Raw genomic sequence first — 14720 nt, forward strand, 5'->3', positions numbered from 1 at the left:
AAGAAGTCAAAGTACCATCATTTGCAGATGATATGACTGTATATATAAGTGACCTGAAAAATTCCACCAGGGAACTCCTACAGCTGATAAACCCTTGTAGTGAAGTAGCTGGATACAAGATTAACTCAAAAATATCAGTAGCCCTTCTATATACAAATAACAATGGACTAAGAAGGAAATGAAGAAAACAATACCTTTCACAATAGCCTCAAATAATGAAAATATTTTGAGGTAACACCAACCAAGCAAGTGAAAGACTTGTATGGTTAAAAACTTGAAGCCTTTGAAGAAAAATATTGAAGATGATGTCAGAAGATGGAAAGATCTCCCATGCTCATGGATTGGTAGGATCAACATAGTAAAAAGGGCCATGCTACCAAAAGCAATCTACAGATTCAAGGCAATCCCCATAAAAATTCCAACACAATTCTTCACAGACCTTGAAAGGGTAATACTGGGGAATATTATGTTAAGGTGTACTACTTCTGTTTATGTTTCATTTGTTTAACTCTGTGAAGCTGTGTTACTGTGCCTGTCTAAAACACCTGATGGTCTAATAAAGAACTGAACAGCCAACAGCAAGGCAGGAGAAAGGACAGGCAGGGCTGGCAGGCAGAGAGAATAGATAGAAGGAGAAATCTGGGAGGAGATAAAGGAGCAGCAAGAGAACAAGGGAGGGGGATGCCAGGGGCCAGCCACCCACTGCACAGCCAGCCAAGGATTAAGAGTAACAGGAAGATACACAGAAGTAAGAGAAAGGAAAAGCCAAGAGGCAAAAGGTAGATAGGATAAAAAAAAAAAAAGCTGATAAGAAACAAGCCAAGCTAAGGCCTGGAATTTATAAATATTAATAAGCTTCCATGTGTGATTTATTTGGGAGCTGGGTGGCGGGCCCCCAAAAAGAACAAAAACAACAACAACAGGGTAATTCTCAACTTTATATAGAAAAACAAAAACCCTAGAATAGCCAAAACAATCAACAACAACAACAACAACAACAACAACAACAACAACAACAAAAAACTGCCAGAGGTCTCACCATTCCTGATTTCAAGTTGCACTACAGAGCTATAATAATAAAAAAACACATGGTATTGGCATAAAAACAGACATGCTGATCAATGGAATCAAATTGAAGACCCAGACATAAATCCAAACATATGGATACCTGATTTTTTTTTTTTTAATAAAGAAGCCAGAAGTAAACACTGGAAGAAAAATAGCATCTTCAGCAAATAGTGCTGATCAAACTGGGTGGCTGCAGATAGAAGAATGAAAATAGATCCATATTTATCACCCTAAACAAAACTCAACTCCAAACAAATCAAAGACCTCAACATAAAACCAGATACAAGGAACTTGGTAAGAGAGGAAATGGTGCTGGGCAGTGGTGGCACACGCCTTTAATCCCAGCACTCGGGAGGCAGAGACAGGCGGATCTCAGTGAGTTCGAGGCCAGCCTGGTCTATCTACAAAGCGAGTTCCAGGAAAGGCTCTGAATTCATTGACACAGGAGATGACTTTCTGAACAGAACACTCATAACACTGGCACTAAGATCAACAATTAATAATGGAACCTCATGAAACTGAAAAGCTTTTGTAAGGCAAAGGACCAGTCTACAGAATGGGAAAAGATTTTTAGCAACTCCACATCTGATGGAGAACTAATATCCAAAATACATAAAGAACTCAAGAAACTAGATATCAAAAAAAACCAAATAATCCAAATTTTAGAAATGGGGCACGGATCTAAACTGAGAATTGTGATTGATATATTTTATACCCCAATAAACTTATCTGGAGGTCAGAGAACAGAACAGCCACAATATTAAACATAGAAGTTAGGCAGGGGTAGCACACCCCTTTAATTCTAACATTCCTGAGGCAGAGATCCATCCGGATGGCTGTGATTTCAAGGCCACACTGGAAACTGAGCACAGGCATGGTGGCACACACCTTTAATCCCAGGAAGTGATGGCAGGAAGCAGAAAGGTATATAAGGCGTGAAAACCAGGAATTAGAGCTTTTAAACTTCAGGCCTTTTAGCAGCAGTTCAGCTGAGATCCATTCGGATGAGGACTCAGAGGCTTCCAGTCTGAAGAAACAAGATCAGCCGAGGAATTGGCAAGGTGAGGTTGGATGTGGCTCGTTCTGTTTCTCTGATCTTTCAGCATTTACCCCAATATCTGGCTCTAGGTTTGTTTTTACTAATAAGACATTTTAAGATTCGTGCTACAGAGAATTCTTAATAAAGGAATCTCAAATGGCTGAGAAACACTTAAAGAAATGTCTAACATCCTTATCCATCAGGGAAATGCAAATCAAAACTACTTTCAGATTCCATCTTATACCTGTCAGAATGGCTAAGATCAATAACACAAGTGACAGCTCATGCTGGCAAGGATCTGGAACAAGGGGAACACTCTTCCATTGCTGATGGAAGTGCAAACTTGTACAGCCATTACGGAAATCAGTATGGTGTTTCCTCAGAGGAATGGGAATCAATCTACCTTAAGATCCAGCTATACCACTCTTGGGCATATACCCAAAGAATACTTCATCCTACCACAACAACACCTCTTAAGCATGTTCACTAGAGCTTTACTTATAATAGCCAGAAACTAGAAACAACCTAGATTCCCTCAACAAAAGAATAGATAAAGAAAATGTGGTACACAATGAAGTATTATCCAGCTGTTTAAAAAAAAAAAAAATGACATCATGAAATTTGCAGACAAACGGATGGAACTAAAAAAAAAAAATCTTGAGTGAGGTAATCCAAACCCAGAAAATAAATATAGCACGTATTTGTTATTAAGGTAAGTAAGTGATAACAAGATATAATTCGTAGATCTGGAGAGGTTGGGTAGAGGGGTCTAGTGGGAGATATAAGCTTTTCCCTTGGAGAGGCAGACTGTGAAAGATGAGGATGAGAGTGGGGGAGTCAGGTGAGGGGATGGAGTGGAGGAAGAAAGTGTGGTAAGAGATTGCTAGAATTGGGGGGCTTTGGGAGATGGAGTAGAAACCTAGTGCAGTAGAAACTTCCTGGAATCTATGAAGATGATCCTAATGAGGATTCCTAGTAATGGGGCATATGAAATCTCAACCAGCCATCTCTGATGCCAGGCAAAGCTTCCAGTGGTGGGCCTGGGCTGCATTCAATTGAGCTTTAGTCAAAGAGGTCCCATAGATATCACCAAACATTGTCTGGTGCTAAGACAATGGGTCTCCACAAACTGATGGAAGGGATTGCCGAGGACAACACCCACACAACTCATTGAGCATGAAGAATTCAAGCTAGTGCCTACATGGAACCTTCATGGACACCAACCCTGCCTGCAAAATATGCTAGGGCAATGGTGGCACAGAATTTTTTGGAGTAGCCAACCAATGTCTGCTTTGACTTAAGGCCCATTCCACAATAAGGAACTTATATCACATACTGCTTGGGTAGCCAAGAACCAGAGACTAGATAGGCCAGAGACGAAACACAAATGGTTTAAAAAAAAAAAACAACAACACCTCAATGACTCCTAATGATATTCTGTTATACTCATATATCAATACCATTTCCAGTCATCATAGGAGAAGCTTCATCCAGTAGCAAATGGGGACAGATACAGAAATCCACAGCCAGACATGACATTGAGGGAGAGTCTAAATGGCAGGTCTCCATCAAATATCTTCCCTCAGAGCTTAGGGAACCCTGTAGAAGAGGAGATGAAAAGACTGTATGGAGGACACCAGGAGAACAAGGCCCTCTGAGTCAACTAAGCAAGGCTCACATGAGCTCAGAGACCAAAACAGCAAGCACAAAGCCTACACACCAGGTCCTCTGTGGATATATTATAGCTGTTAACTTAGTATTTTTATGGGACTATGAGAATGAGTGTGTCTCCAAATCTTTTGCCTACTCTTGGGACTCATTTCCTCCTGTTGGCTTGCCATGTTCAACTTCATTATGATAGTTTTCGCTTCATCTCATTATATTTTATTTTGTCATGTTTGGTTGTTATCTCTTAGAAGCCTGTTCTTTTCTAATGAGAAACAGAAAGGGAGTGGATCAAAGGGGAAGGCAGGTGGGAAGGAACTGGGAGGAGTAGAGGGAGGGGAAACAATAATCAGAATGGATTGTATGAGAAAAGAATCTATTTTCAATTTAAAAAAATTAAAAGTCATATTATGAAACCAACTTAAATATCAGTATTAGCATCATGAAAGACAGGGGGCTGTTACAAATTATAGGCAATTAAGGAGAACTGACTATTAATAATTCAGTAAATTACAAGATGATCCTATATCCAAGAGAATGTTAAGAAACATTGAAAAAAAACTGTCAAAATATGAACATGAGAGTATATGTGATGGTTAATACTGCCTGTCAACCTGACAGAATCTAGACTCACACAGCAGACAGATGTGAGGTTTTCTAGATTAGGTTGGGATGCGAAGGACAACATTTCATAGGATGGGAAAGCGAGACAACACCAGCATCTGTCTCACCCGACTTCTGAGGACGCCATATGACAGCAGGGTCATGTCTGTCACCATCCTTCTTTACCACAATAGACTCCAAACTGTAGCCAAGATCAGCTCTTCTTTCCTTGAGTTGTTTCCTGTCAGACACTTAGTCACAGAAAAGGAAACAATATGAAACAATGGTATCTGTCAAGTCCAAATTTCCAGAATTTTATAACTATCTGATGGTGATATGAAAGATTCCTTGTGCTTAGAAAATACATACTAAGTTTATACAGGGCGTGATGTCTGTAAATTACTCTCAAGAATAATGTCTGGCCTGGGAGGGTGTACTGGTGGGTAGTGTGTGAAAAAGTAAATGTGACAGTATTTGTTAACTATTAGTAAATCTGGTTGAAAGGGAACTGAAAAGTGCTTTTTACTATTTTTCAGTAAATTCTACATACTTCCAAGATAAAGGAGAATGTGAGGCATAAAAGAAAGAATATTCCTGTTCCCCAAAAAGGAGGAAATAAGAGGCCACAGCCATATCCAGCTGCCTTGTTAAAAAGGAAAGCTTCAGGACACAGAGGGGTAAACAGAGGCAGCCCAGCAAGCTGAGCTGAGGAGACAGAGCTCAAACCCGGGAGGACAAGGTTGTTGTCTCTGGAGAGAGCCCAGGTAGAGAGTGAGCTACAAAGAACTCCTGAGGGCTCCCCTTAAGGATTCAGCTAAGTACTAGCAGCTCATGAGACAACCATAAAGCCCACAGAAAAACAATCATATACCCACACAGAAGACACACATACATAATTCAAAATAAAATAAATCTTTAAAAGTCAATAAATGTTTTTGAAAATATCCTCATACTCAGGGCATCTTTCAGAAAGAAATGAACGATAGTTTGAAGACCCCAGTAACTTTTTTCTCCCAACCATCAACAGCCAACATCCTCAATTCTTAATTACTCATTCCTCTGACCTTCCTTACTAGTTTACAAGATGTGGACGGAATCTTGTTTAAGAGTAATCACTACAGCCTTAGTCTACTGTTTTGCTATAACAAAATACCTGAGGTTGGCTACTCTAGAAAGAGCTTACTTTAGCTTTGGAGGCTGAAAGTCCAAGATTAGGTGACCATGTTTGGGGTTATCTCTGTGACATGTCCTAACAATAACAGCCACGTGGCATATGTGAAAGCAGTACAAATCATAATTCCAAAGACAATTCAAATGCTGAAGTCACAACTTGAAATCCCAAAGGGTCAAAATCTTTCAAGTCTAAACTCCCCCAAATCACAATCTGGAAATATTAAACTTCTAATTGATGAAATCATGGAATCCTAAATCTTGAAACCCACAATCCCTACTCTGGGAGAGGATTATACTTAGGGCTGTGTTTTTAAGGGCTAAGATTGGCACCACAGCAATTTATCCAAACTTTTTTTTTTTCATTGTCATAAGATAAAACCTTAGAAAAGGCCTGTTCAAATATTCTCCAAATGGCATAAGAGACTTAAATAACTAATACCTACTATGTATACCAATGTCAAGTTATTAAAATAAAAGGTGAAGAAAATCTAAGAGCTATCAATTTATAAAAGCAGTTGGCTAATACTGTAATGTGTAGACCTTTTACCTTACCATTATATTACAATCTGAACTCCCTCATGGTGTTTACAGATTGTAATGATGCATTTATGACTAACTACGTCTCTTTACTTTCCACAAGATTGCAATTTCCATGAAGAACAATGGACACTCTCTGCTCTTTCTACACTTTATCCTTAATAACAATACTTGAGTCCCCTGAATGGCTGGCCAATAAATTTGCTTTATAAGTGAATTGGAATCACTTATATGCAACCATATTATGTACCACTATACTACCATGCCAGCATTATTTTCTACCATCTGCTATATGATGTAACTCATCTTTGCATAAATTCCAAGAATGCAAATACAAAATGGTTGAAAAAATTTTTTAAAGAGTTCTAATTCATCCAACACACATTTTGCAAATTTGGTTTACTTGAAAGAGTACAGGTTTGTGTGTGTATGTGAATGCTGAAACCTCTCAAATAAATGAAGCAACACCTCCTTCATGTGTCTGCATTATGAAAGGTGACACCTGCCAAGGCATTGGTTCTTTAGTGGCTACAGATGCAGTGAGGATGTGTTCTGGACTGTTTTCTAAGTAAGGAAGAAGAGAGCTCTGAATATCTGGAATATTAATACACATATGGAAGTCAGAGGACAACTCTTCAGGGTCAGTTCTCTTCTTCCACAGGGATCAAACTCAGGTCCTGAGGCTCGCACAGCAAGTGTCTCTACCCACTGATGCATCTTAACAGCCTGTTGTGGTTTTTCTCAATGATTTTATCAAACGTGTTAGGTTTCAGATGACTGCATTGCAAAGCTGGATAGCATTACCCACATAGTGATGTATATTTACACACTTCAGCTTGCAGCCTATTTATGAATATAACTTTTCTGCTTACGAGTGTCGTATCTAAAGACATGAGTTCGTGCTTGTGAAAATATGTGGGCTATCATTGTGAAACATGGCCTATGAGGGTTTTGTTGTATTTTTATGTTTCTCAAACAATTCTCCTAGAAAAGTCTTAGAGTAACTACTATTGCTATTTTTTTCAGCATTATGCTCTGAGATTTTAGAACATAAGGACTTTGATCTTTTAGGACATTCAAGATGATAACATTTAGGGTTGTCTCTTTGGGGATCACAGCACAAATGCATGCACTAGAAGCCAAATGCCATAGTTCTCCTGTACAACTCAACAATATCACACTGACAAATCCGGTCCAAGAGACCTGACTTCTCCTGAGAGATGGGTATTAATCTCTTCTGAAGGCCACGTCCTTAGGACCTAAGGACCTACCATGGTCCCCACCTCTTAAAGGAGTCCTCATCACCTCGCTTGCACTGGCAACCAGTCTCCAACATCTCAACTTTTGGTAGTACAATATGTCCAAACCATAGCATTTATACAACTTTTTATAAAAATGGGATCATAAATAATGCAAATTTTTCATTCAATGTTGCATTTTAATGTTTATCTATATGAATATATATTCTGCAGTCCATTCACTTCTTACATACTTTTCATTTTTTATTTATCTGAGACAGGGTATCACTATGTAGCCCTGGCAGGCTTCCAACTTTGTCAGCCTCCTGAGTGCTGGGATTAAAGGTGACCAGCCTTCTTATTAAATCTGGATATATAAGTTATTTTCAGAATTCTACTCTTAAAAGCAGGACTTAAAAGCATCATCTATATCACTTGATTTAAGTGGGTATCTATGGAAGAACAATTGTTCCATTTTGTTTCCAGACTTAATGGTCATTCTGTGTTATCATACTAAGTGCAAACTAAGGCTTACAGAGACCAACCAAGAAGTGCATTCAAGGTCATATGGCTAAGAAGAATAAAAACTAATTAATTTTTACTTCTTCCAATTAAGTGAAAAAATTTAAGATTAGATTGCTGATATGCCCAGAAAAAAATGTAATTGTCAAAAAGAATCCTGGTGGATTGTTTTCTCCTGTTTCACCTAAAATTAAAAAGAAGGTAGGGAGACTGACAGTTTAGTGGGGAAAAGCACTTTCCCCAAAGCCTGACAACTTGAACTGAATCCCTGAGACCCTTATTGTGGAAGGAGTAAAACCAACTCCCACAAACTGTCCTCTGACCTCCATGTGCATGCTGTGACACTCCTGTATACATGTACAGACACACACACACACACACACACACACACACACACACACGCACACACGCACACACACATACATACACACGCTATAGGAAACAAATACAAATGTAGTAAACTGAGAGATAGCTCAGAGGTTAAGAGCACTGACTGCTCTTCCAGAGGTCCTGAGTTCAATTCCCAGCAACCACATGGTGGCTCACAACCATCTGTAATGAGATCTGGCGCCCTCTTCTGTATACATAATGAATAAATAAATCTTAAAAAAAAAAAAAAAAAAAGAATGACCTAGCTACTAACTTCACCGAATTCTTCCTTTTGTCCACTAACAACTTGATTACATGAAGGTCACATGACTGTTAAAGCCTTCTGTACTTGAGCACTCCTGAAAACACCGGTCCAATCTCTGCAGGTGAGCCGCTTCAGCAGCAGTCAGCAGAGCTGGCGGGACAGAGGTCAGCACAGTCTACACAGCAGGACATGCAAACAAGAGAGTGAGGTGGGCATCTGTACATGTGTGCTATGGAATGTATATAAACTGTGTGCATGTATGAAATAGTAATAAAGTAGTTTTCAATGTGGTTATAATTTTAAGTTCAATTTTGCCTTGACTAAGTTTGATCTGAGGTTTAACTATGCTTCAGACATGCTAAAATAAATGTGATAATTGTTTTTAAAATGCTACACATACATTTTAGGAATATTTCCTACTTTTAAAAATGTTCTGCATGTCATCTAAACCAAAGGATTTCCAAGATTAATCACATTATTCTTATGTTTAAAAAAGGATATGTCAAACATCCTTTTAGCTAAGTCACTATTTAGGGCTGTATACTCTTTCATTTAAAAAATATTTATAATAATCAGTTTCTGATTTATCTCACAAATGTCAACCTTTCTTTTTAAATGATTCTATTTTTATTCACACTCTACCACGCTGTATTATCATGCCTGTGCTATGCATGGCTGCAATAGCAAAGTACAGAGCTGTAAAAACGCAGCTCATTAGGCCAAGAGCAGCAAGGGTTTCTTCTTTCTGTTACTGTCTAACCACCACTCAGCTACTTTCAGTAAGAGGAAATCAGATTACAACCAGATAATTACATAAAAGCTCAACAGTCCCAGCTGAGTGCAGCCTCACACCTGTACCCAGCACTCAGGAGGCTGTGCAAAGAGGAGTGCTGTGAGTTCAAGGCCAGCCTAGACCATACAGTGACTTCTAGTCTGAGATCTTGTTTCAAACAACAACAAAAACAGAACAATACAAAAGGCTTAAAAGTTTGATTTTTCATTTTAAAAAAACCTAAAATGTATGCCAATTTCACATATGCTACAAATAAAATCAGTATGAGGGTAAATAATTTTATACTATAAAAGATCTTGTGAGCCCTAGGATGCCTCATGGGTAAAATGTGCTTGTACTTATTCTTGTGCATGTGGATACATTTTGTAGTTATAAAGTCACATGAATTATTAATAATAAATCAGTTCATATTTCCCCTTTCCACCTACTAACACAAAATACTGTAAAAAAAAATCCTTGATTTATACACTCTTAATTAATTTTTCATGTAAAAATACTGAACATAAACTCATCTATCATTTTCCCAGAAATATATATATCAAAACAGATATAGTCATGTGCATTGTTTTAAAACATTAAGCCAGGGCTGGCAAATAGCTCAATGTTAAGCACTTGATGTATAATCTGCACACAGGAATCTGGATCCACGTAAACTCCAGGGGGCACGACGGCCCACCTGGGATTCCAGCAGTGAAAGACAACCAGAGGAGATCCCAGAAGCAAGTGCTTCTAGACCAGCTGCATAGGTGGGAGAGGGCTCAGTGGGAGACCCTGCCCAACTGGATAAGGTGGAGAGAGATAAAGAAGACTCCCAAGTCAATCTTGGGCCTCTAACCACACACACACACACACACACACACACACACACACACACGCACACGCACGCACACACACACGCACACACACACACACACACACGCACACACACACGCGCACACGCACACACACACACACACACACACACACACACACACACACGTAAGGCAAAAAGAATCTGAAATGAGAACTGTAAGAAGAACTGGATGTTGGCTACTAAGAAGCCTGGGCTCAAGCAAAGAGGGGGCTATGGGAGAAAAAGCCGTGGATATGAAGAGCCAACACACACACATGAAGGCTAAAGATGACAGCCAAAATTACAGCAATTTAGTTACAGGGTAAATTGGGTTTTATTTGTAATTCAAGAATCTGGGCAGAATCTACCCTATAAAATAAAATGAGAGTTCCTACTGAGCAATGACAGAATAATAGGTTTTCCAAAGTAGGAACAAGGAAACAGAATAGAAAATAAGATAGAGCAAGGAGAGGTATATGGACGGTTTGGAGGGAGGAAAGGAAAGGGGGAAATGATGCTTTTATAATCCAAAAATAAAAATAATTTTTGAAGGCTGACTGGCTAACATAAGGATAGGAAATTTTTTGGTGTTTGCTATTTGTTTGTGAAGGCTGACAGGCGTCACATGCGTCTACTTCATTAACCACTCTCGGCAGAAAAGAATTCTTCTAGGGGGAAGTTTATTGGCTTCCCTGACGTTTCAGTCAGATTATGCAATTTTGCATAAGTGACTCAGTTCAGTCTTATCAGTTATGGCCTAGCCTAGGAGCCAATTCCAGTAACATTTTTCCCCTCTTGCACAGGAATGAGAATTACTATCAAGTTCAACTTGCAAAGAATGTTTAATACCAAGAACTTAGAAAAAAGAAAAGCTCATATAAAGTATCTCAAGATAAAATACAGCACTGTGGATTGGCTGTTTCTTCCACACAGAGTCAATATGAAAAAGGTAAAGAAAATACATATATCTATGAACAGAATAACCAAATTTGCTGATACTTTGATCTTACACTTTCCAGGCCCCCAAAATTATGAGAAAAAAAAAATGTTTGTTGCTTAATCCATTGATTGTGTTATAGCAACACCAACATAGGTAAGTTATTATAAGTCACAAAAATCATATAAGAATACAGACCTTGTAGGAGTTACTATCGTATGGCTGCGCCAAAACACTACAAACCAAGTGTTAACTGGGCTTATGGCTCCAGAGGGTCTGAGTCTATGATGGCAAAGTGAAGGACGGCAGCAGAGCAGCTGAGAGCATGTCTCAAACTCCAACAGGAGGCAGAGTGTGCTGGGGATGGCTAGACACTTTTGAAACTTGAAAGCTCTTCCCTATGGCACAACTCCTCCAACAAGGCCACCCACGCCCAATCCTCCCCAAATAGCTCCTCCACCTGGGGACCATGATTCAAACATATGATGGAGGCCATTTTCATTCAAACCACCACAGACCTGAAGCACATATTAAAATATTCAAGTGCCTTAGCAGGCTGCTCCTTCTCCAACCTCCATTACTGGTACAACCTGAACAGTCTTATAGATAAACACATCAGGACTGTAAACATGGATTCTTTCAGGATAAAAGAGACAATGGTTGAGGCAAAATTGGGCTTTTTTTTCTTGTCTTTGCAAGGTCCATTCCTGGTCCATCAGCATTTCATAAGTTATTCCTGCCATAGGAAGCCCAATGGTAAAAGAAACGGTTCCTTAAGATATACTATTCCTGCTTCTGTTAGGGTGACAACTTTCCTCTACCCAATTTTATGATAAAATACTGACCAAAAGCAACTTGGGGGAGGAAAGGGTTTACTTCAACTTACTCTTCCACATCATACTCAATCATAAATGGAAGCTAAGGCAGAAACTGAAGCAAAGACCATAGAACAGTGCTTGCTGGTTTACTCAGCTACCTTTCACACACAGCTAGGCCTATCGCCCAGGAATGGCACTAGCCACTTCAAACAGTGTGCTGGCTAGTTTTATATCTACTTGACCCAAGCTAGAATCATTAGAGAGGACAGAACCTCTACTGAGAAAATGCCTCCGCAAGATCATGCTGTAGGAAAGCCTATAAGGCATTTTCTTAGTTAGTGATTGATGGGGAGGGCCATTGTAGGTGGGGCCATCTCTGGGCTGGTGGTTCTGGATTCTATGAGAAAGAAGGATGAGTAAATCATGGGGAGCAAGCTAGTAAACAGCACTCCTTCATCAGCTCCTGCCCCCAGGTTCCTGTTCTATTTGAGCTCCTGTCCTGACTTCCTTCAATAATGAACAATGATGTGGAAGGATAAGCCAAAAAGGCCTTTCTGCCCCAAGTTGTTTTTGGTTATGGTGTTTCATTACAGCAATAGTAACCCTAACTAAGACAATCAGCAACCAGGAAAACGACCCAAAGATGTACACAGACCACTCTGATGGAAGCAGTTCCTCAACAGAGTGCCTCTCTTCCCAGGTGACTCTAGTTTGTGTAAAATTGATGAAAACTCACCAGCACACTGTGGCACTGTAAATGTGGTTGTTACCTCATCCTGGCTGGCTAGTGGAACACCCATCTGTCCTCAGACAGCACCCCCTTCTTAAAACCCTCCAAGTACAGAATAAGCCTTTTAACAGGTACCAGATCGCTGTATTGCCTTTAGGGATTACAAATTTTTGTTTCATGCTACAGTGATCCGTGAAAGGCAGTAACTGTGTCCTACTCACTTCTGATCTCTAGAGCCTAACAAGTGTCTCAGCCTAACTGTTATCCTAAGTTCCCATGGCAGATCTATTAGAACAGTCCCCATGAAGTCAGTTCCAGCCCTTCCCTCTTCACTTGGGAATCCTGTAATCTCACCCTCAGCCAACAAGGGAGACTGGGAGCAAGCCATGCCATCTCTGTCTAGAGTGTGAAGCTTCCGCATATAGCTGCTCAGTAGGAAATACTGTAAAATAACAGAACTGATGCTCATTAGAAAACCAAATGGAAGCACCAAATACACAGGTGTGCCCTAGAATTTGAGAGTCTCTGACATTTAGAGGTACAACCCAAGAACAATCTAAGTGTGGACAGAGACAAATGCAGCATCCCAATGTAAAAAGATCAGTGCTCAAGAACCAAAGAAAAGCACCCGAGGAGCAAAGTGATTCAAGGAGTCATTCAAGTATGGTACTTTCTATTGAAACCTACATGCACTGGACCCTGTACTGCTAGTTTTATGTCAACTTGACACTAGCTAGAACCAGAAGTTAGGAGGGACTCTCAAGTGAGAGAATGTTTCATAAGATCAGGCTGTAGGCAAGCCTGTAGGGTATTTTTTAAAATTAGTGATCTATGGGGGAGGGCCAAGCCCCTTGTGGGCTGGTAGCCTAGGGGTTCTATAAGAAATGAGCAGGCTGAGCAAGTCATGAGGAGCAAGTCAGTAAACAGTACCCCTCCATGGCCTCTGCATCAGGTCACACCCTCCAGGTTCCTGCCCTGTTTTGAGTTCCTATCCTGACTTCCTCCAGTGATGGACTACAGCGTGGAAGTCTAATAAACCTTCTCCTCCCCCACATGCTTTTGGTCATAATTTTTCATTGCAAAAACAGAAACTCTGACAGACTCTAAGGCATTATATTTCTTTCTCCAAATAGTAAGTCTTCCAAAAAACAAAAGTGAAGCCTCTCAGCATTCATTTATAGTGACAGAAAATCCTAAAGTTAGACCAATAGCACATTCATTGATTTGCTCCAAAGCACCACGTCTTTCGGAATATTCACACAAAACAAATGGAGGATACAGCAGTTCCCTTAGCAACTTTCATTTTAAATGAAAGCCTCTTCCGTTGTTTTAGCCGCTAACATTCTGCCTGTAACAACCAGTGTCTCCCAACCTCCCTTGGGAATACGAGTTTGGCATAACTATCAAGATGTTTTAAAACGCAACCAGTTTCCAAAAAGAGAACGAGTGGGCAGTCTCAATGTTCACGGAAGGCAGAGAAAGTTAGATCCGTGTACCACAAGCTCCTACAAGGAAGGGGCTCACTCCACAAACAAATCTTTCTGACTTCACTTTGGAAAAGTCTCGCTGGAGCAAACTGCAGCGCACTCCTCTGTCCTGAACACTGTGGCATCCACGCGCTCCTGACACTAACGAGGGACCCGGGAGGACGCCCACACCCGCCCGCTAGGTCCGACCGGGCTTCAGGCAACGTGCGACAGCGCCGCACCCCGTTCTGGATCCAAAATGAAGAGAAAACCCCTCAGGGCCGAGCTCACCTGCCTCCAGAGTGGGGTCGCAGCTCCACTGGGTCTTGGTCCCTAGAGCGCTCAGGTGCGCCTGACTTGTCGCCTAGCAACGGTGAAGCTGTCCGCTCTTCCGGACGCGTCGATTCCTCCCGCCCCTGAGAGAGTGGGTTTTTAAAAGGTTTGTTTCCGGGTCGAGCGGGCTTTACGCAACGTCAGGTCTCAGCCTCCCTTGTTTAGCCTTGGGGGAGGATAGAGTCCTGGTGGCGCGGCGGGTGCTGTCGCTCAGGGGTCGTTTCTCCTCCCTCGAGTTAACGCCTCCCCTCCCGCCAATTGCTGAGCTCCGTCAGTCAGGCGGTTCAACCTCAGCACAAACCCTCCGCTCACGGACGTCCTCCAATCACAGA

General features: G+C 40.7%; 1 protein-coding gene across 1 annotated transcript in view; it reads right to left on the reverse strand.

Moving 5' to 3' along the window:
- The window catches only part of LOC118591794 (WD repeat containing planar cell polarity effector), a 296006-nt gene extending 281306 nt beyond the window's left edge, over window positions 1-14700 (reverse strand). The window contains exon 1 of the mRNA XM_036200167.1: window positions 14347-14700. The gene's annotated coding sequence lies outside the window, so the exon portion shown is untranslated. The remainder of the gene's footprint in view (window positions 1-14346) is intronic.
- Between the last annotated feature and the right edge of the window lie 20 nt (window positions 14701-14720).

Source organism: Onychomys torridus, chromosome 10 (assembly GCF_903995425.1).
Source record: "Onychomys torridus chromosome 10, mOncTor1.1, whole genome shotgun sequence".
Classification (NCBI taxonomy): Eukaryota; Metazoa; Chordata; class Mammalia; order Rodentia; family Cricetidae; genus Onychomys; species Onychomys torridus.